This window comes from Amblyomma mixtum, chromosome 2, assembly GCF_055824585.1.
Source record: "Amblyomma mixtum isolate Tamu chromosome 2, ASM5582458v1, whole genome shotgun sequence".
In the NCBI taxonomy this organism is placed as follows: Eukaryota; Metazoa; Arthropoda; class Arachnida; order Ixodida; family Ixodidae; genus Amblyomma; species Amblyomma mixtum.
Window position 1 is genome coordinate 305,034,969 of NC_143013.1, and position 6,199 is coordinate 305,041,167.

The window sequence follows — 6,199 nt, forward strand, 5'->3', positions numbered from 1 at the left end:
CGGTTGCTCGACAAAATTTGGCTTTTTCGACTATTTACGAACACTGTAGGGGTTGCTTTGCCTGCACGCTTTCGAAAACGCGAGTATTTTCGCACGATTCAGCCAAATTTTGTCGAGCCACACCGCCGAGGGTAATCGTGTTTTCGAAATTCTAAAAACTGATATGGCTATTACTAACGAGCGGTTACAAATCTCTAATTGCAATCAGTTGCCTATCTGTGATAGTTAACAATTATTAGTCCCCCGCCGCGGTGGCTCAGTGGTTACGGCGCTCTGCTGCTGAACCGGAAGACGCGGGTTCGATCCCGGCCGCGGCTGTTAGAATTTCTTTGGAGGAGATTCTAGAGGCCCGAGTACTGTGCGATGTCAGTGCACGTTAAAGAACCCCAGGTGGTCGAAATTTCCGGAGCCCTTCATTACGGCGTCCCTCATAGCCTGAGTCGCTTTGGGACGTTAAACCCCAACAAACCGAACCTAAAAATTAGTAATCAGAAATTAGTCAACCAGCTTACTACTTAAGACGATTCGCCGGTTTTCTGGTGACTGCTAACACTGGTAATACTATGCCGCAAAAGCCATATTTTTAACCCAAAAAGCCTATTAAAAAAAAAAAATTTTGAAAGTGTTCGCTTGGGAAATTTATATAAAAAAAATGAACAGGTGTCGCCGTCATCGACCGATTTCACAAACAAACTGCGTGCGTGGACACCTAATATTTGTCTGGATCTCAGAAGCTATGCTACACCGTCATTCACTTCAAAACGGCGGCAACCAGTCCGTCTCATTGTGTACGTCACGAGTATGAATAGAGTGGTGGGGGAAACTTCATATTTAACTTTCTTGGTCAAAATGCGTCTTTAGGTGCCGGACAAATGCTAACTTGCCCAGAAAGAACTGGAGAAGCAGTTCTTGCTGAGTACAATAATTCGATAGAATTGTCTTCAGTGTCCCTTTAAAGAACTATTAATAAGATAAGATAACTGGCGTCGATCACACATATCCGCGAGGATTTTTTTGAGGGTAGCAGCGCTGCAGATGGCAGCGACACTGCCAGTGTAGTGGTAGTCTGCCTTTTCAAAACGTATTAAAGGATGATTAAAAAGCACGGTTAAAAGGACGAACTGCAAGATAAAAAAAAGTAAGGGCTTGCAAATTCTTTTAACAGAAATACCATTTGCAATGCGCTCAGTTCGTTTCATAAAATTTAGTATAACCACTCCGGGCGATATAGCCTGACTGCAAGCATAGCGATGAACTTTGATCACATACAGCGCCACTGTGGGCTGTGGCCTGACTTTCTTTTCCAATTAGAATTATGAAGCCTTGTTTAAACCACGAGTTCTCCTCTCGTTATTGTAATCATAGGTGAGGATCTACAAAAAAAAGTGATAATCATTTCATAGTTGTTTATCAAAAAAGACCGTCAATTTAGCCTCCTTAAAGAGATAAACTCTCGTGTTCTTGAAAGAGGTAACCGGGAAGTATCGCGAAATCTCAGCAACGAAGAGCACTGACGCTGTCGAAAAAACCTCTTGCAGCAAGCTCAACTGAATCTTCGTCTTGCGCTCACATCTTGCTGAGCGAATGAGGCGTAATAAATAAGCTGATCATTATTCTTACCAAGAGGGTTATTTAGAATAGCCCATGGGTGAAGGTTGGTGAAATTAAATTTTCAATGCCCAGCGAATGCCTAATATTAACGTTTTCTTCAAGGTGCTTGTTATTAGCAGGTATGAAGAGCATCAGTGTAACTTGAAGTTCACTTACCGGTAGGTGCATTCATCGCAAGGATAACAGCTACCGTAGCTATAAATAGTTCCTTACTTCTTCCTCTCATCATGAAAAATATCAAGCAAGTAAATACTCAAAGTTGCGTTGTAAACAATGTTAAAATTAAGCGTTGAGCCAACAAGAAAAGAAATTCAGCAAACAAGTTCGAACTGTGCTGTCCCTCGCGACTGTCGCAGCGCGAAGAGTCGAGCAGCGGAGTCTTGGGACCCGCTATCCTCTCCGGTAAGTTCACGTGACCACTGGTTATACTTGGAACAGCAGGTGTACCGGACACTGTGACGATATTAGTTTTGCATGAATGGAAACACATTCGGGATCCCATATTTACGCGCACGTTTACCGGCGGGAGCGCGCATTTGCTCCCCGCATATATCGCTGCTCCAGCCACTGCGTGTCAATTGTTCCCTGCACATTGGGCATATTGTAGAACACATAACTGTCCCGAGGCGTCGTCATTCAGCATAAACCACCGTGAAGGCGACTCTTTTAATAAAAACAGAATGACGGACAAAAAGCCGGGACTCGCCTTTTGCGTCGGTGTGGCCGGATTCGAACCCTGTCGGGGCGGCCGCGTTTCGATAGAGGCGAAGCGCAAAAGGCGCCCGTGTGCTGGGTTATGTCAGTGCACGTTAAAGATCCCCATTTGGTCGAAATTCTAACAGAGCTCTCCACTACGGCACCTCTTTATACCTTTCTTCTTTCGATCCCTCCTTCATCCCTTTCCTTACGGTGTGGTTCAGGTGTCCACCGAGATATTAGACAGTTGCTGTGTAATTGACTAGCACATGCGGGTTACATGCAACGAGAAATCGTATGACACCAACCGGAAGGCTGTACGACGTACGGTTGCGTCACAATTTTGGTACCAATGTTATCACATGCATGGCGCCACATGGGGGTCGTCCAGTGGCGAGTATATATAGAAGAACAACGTGCATAGGATTGTCTGAAGAGGCGGTGTTCGGCTTGCTGTGTGCGTCATACGGCCGCTTCATGACGTCGCCCTTTTTGCTTGCCATCACTGGAATTTTCTGTACCATCTACGAGTACACACACATGCCGCCGGCTTTTCTCGTAATAGCACTAGTAATGCTTTCGCTCTAAAACTAGTTTGGTTTACGGGATTTAACGTCCCAAAACCACTCAGGCTATGAAAGACGCTTTGATGGAGGGCTTCGGGAAAATTTCGACCATCTGGAATTCTTTACCATGCACTGACATCGCACAGTATACGGGTCTGTAGCATTTCGCCTGCATCGAAATGCGACCGCCGCGGCCGCGATCGAACCCGCGTCTTTTGGATCGACAGCCGAGCACCTTAACCACCTATCACACTCGAAGAGAACAACGTGGCCACTGCAATCACGTTTGAGCGTGGACAGGAACATGTGCGAGGAAAGCTAGCTTTCGCATATCACAAAAAAAAGACACTCTGCATGTTCCAAAAGCACAAAAAGCTGTAACGTTTTCAAGGAGCTTATCTGGTCACCTGGTGATGATATTGAGCATTCAGACGCCGGTAAGATTGATCTGTCGTACTGTTTCTTTCAACACAGATCTTTGCTTCCCTCATTGTGCTTCGCTGCGTACGAAGTTACTGCCGTTGTCATTGTCGTACTTATTCCAAGCTAACTATTACATGAGCGAGATGCCTTTACATAAGCTTCTATGACCTGCATGCCAGATGATTGGGTTAGTATCTGCTGTTGCAGCAACCGCTCCAGCGGATGTGGTTGCTGCGACACGCCTATTCTTTCAATATTTGCTTTCACATCTATTTCTTCCAACTTTCTTATGTCTGCTCGCGTCAGTCGCATTGACGATTGGTTTTCTCGTTGTGTAGATGGAAACTGGACGGACGGGAAAAAATCTGCGGACAAAGAGAGGTGAAAATGTAGCGTTAAATGCATTCCTTCATTAAAAGGCAGAATCACTAGACGAACATGCTCCCTCTTTTACATTTTATGTTGCGTGTATTGAGAGCTGAAGAGAAATAAATATAAGGAAGGTAGGTCTGGAAGTGTGTGAAATGAACGGAATGATTCGTACCCCTGCCTTGTACTGCACATCATCAACCGTAACAGAGATATGTATCCGTGACCACAGCCCATACCAACTGCAAATGTCACTAAACATGCACAGTACCACTCTGGTCGCCAAAGGTTTTGTTGCATGCCGGATCACCGGAAAGTGAGAATCGTTTTATTTTGAACATTCTAGAAAAAAAAAATTTAAAATTGCTATATTGTTATGTACCGTTATGGAAATATAGAAGGCAATAGTCCATTCTTCTGATATGTAGCAAAATTTTTCTTTTGAAGTATTTCCATCAACTCAATCGAACAATGGCCCTAGAAAACCACGGAATAACTCTTTTGATGATAGCAAAAACGTTACGAGAAGAAAAAATGCGAGGCTACCGTCGCGTGATCTGCTCATATATTGACTTTTATAGAAAAATTTTACATTATATGAAAAAATTGCGTTCATAAAAGGTTTCCCTCTTCAAAATGCTTTCGTCCAGAATTGTTAGGTATGTGCAGTTTCACAAAGTAGCCTAGAGTTTAAGTTTGCTCCGGAGGTCCAGTCTGAAGTTGGATTTCTCCCTCACGCAATATACTCGTCAGTTCTATCAGCGCCCACGCCATTGACACAATCTGTTGACACCAGTCTTGAAATGTGCCAAGAAGAAAGTCAGAGATGCGATGCTAGATCCTCTTTCGACCTTTGTGCGTGCCCTTAATTGGAATGATGACACAAGATATCCTGGCTTCTTAACGAGACAAGGTATGAAATAATGCACAGAGGTTTGCCCGTTTTGTATGATGCACTTATCGTAAGTCTCAAATTATCTTGAAAAATAAGAATCAGATGGCATGCAGGCAATGTTCCACAAAGAATTCCGTGACGCTGAGGAAGCTCGAAATGTCGTTGACTAATCAAAGTCTGAAGTCACAATGCATTATCACAAGCTGTGTCTACATTCTTCACGGCCTTTTAAGGGGATAATTAAAGGTCTTAAACTTATTTGTTTTTCGACATACCTTGCTGAAACTTTGCATGCAGGCATATCATATAATGCTGATTCCGAACATACATTTAGCTTTCAAATACCTCACCTGTAATGAAATGTATACTGAAAAATAAAATATCCTAGTTAGCTCATCCTCAAGCAAAAGAATCTGTGGAGTAAGATACCAAGAGGTAAGTTTTGCAGTGCTGCGTATAGAAAGCGTGGACAACAACGGGAATCAATCAAAAGCCGTCGGAAGGAATCGTCAGGTAGGAGGAGTAGCAGAGCTTCACCATTGTTGGTAGGGTGCATTCGCTGAGACTGCAACTGCTCTCTCAACATCTAAATGCACCGGACACTTATGTGAGCATATAAGCGAGTGAAGGTAAAGTGAGCGCTCTTTCGCCCGAAGTGTTTTGTACCTGCACGCAGCCAGACGCTCTGGAAAAGGAGCCATGTGTCGAGAGAAGGTGTATTATATGCTGCATTGTCCCCTATTGCTCATGATGTTGGGAACAATTTTTTTGGAAACAAAAAGCAATTTCAGTCGATAAAATTAGAATTTGCTATGAGAAGAAAAGAATGAACTACTCTTCAGGGCAACAAACGCATGAGAAAAGTGCTCGGTCCGTGTTGGGTTTCCTAACAGGGGTCAGCACTGTTTCGAAAGGTGTACTGCCGTTTGCTCATGGCACATATTAAAAGCGCGGCAGGAATTTTAAGGTTCCAAAGAAAGCCACAGCGGAGTACGAAAGACGGATCAACCCGACAGAAGCTCTCACGAGTCATCGATCTCGATTTCTTTGATCATTAAAAAATTTCCAAGTGTCTTCACACTCAAGCACGACGTCCCTTCACAGTATATAACCAACTATTCTGGACAAAAGCATTTTTGCTTGCGAAAGAGTTCATGGACGCAATTTTTTCATATATTGCAAGATTTAACTATAACATTCAGTATATCCGCTGATCTCCCGTCGGTAGACTTGTATTTTTTGCTATTAATGTTTTTGCTCTCGTAACAAAGGTTCTCCACTGGTTTTCTATGCAAGTCTTAGCTACTCAATGCGAGCGATGGAAAAGCTTTAGAAAAAAGATTTTGTTACTCATCGGAAGAATGGAGCAATGCCTTCAATATTTCCGTAACAGCCTCTTACAATATTCCAATATTCAAAATTTTCATCCAAGAATGCCGGACACGGTAGGCTGTTTCCCCGGTGGGCCGGTCCTGAGCTTAATTGAAAAAAAAAGTTAGGTCAGAATGTGCACTATATTAGCTAATCCCCAGGTCATTTGAAGTAGGCAAATAAATGAATAAAACTGATCACAGATCACAGCTCAGGTAAGCATATGTCATTTAAAGATATCAGTGATTAAACAACCGACTAATATTAC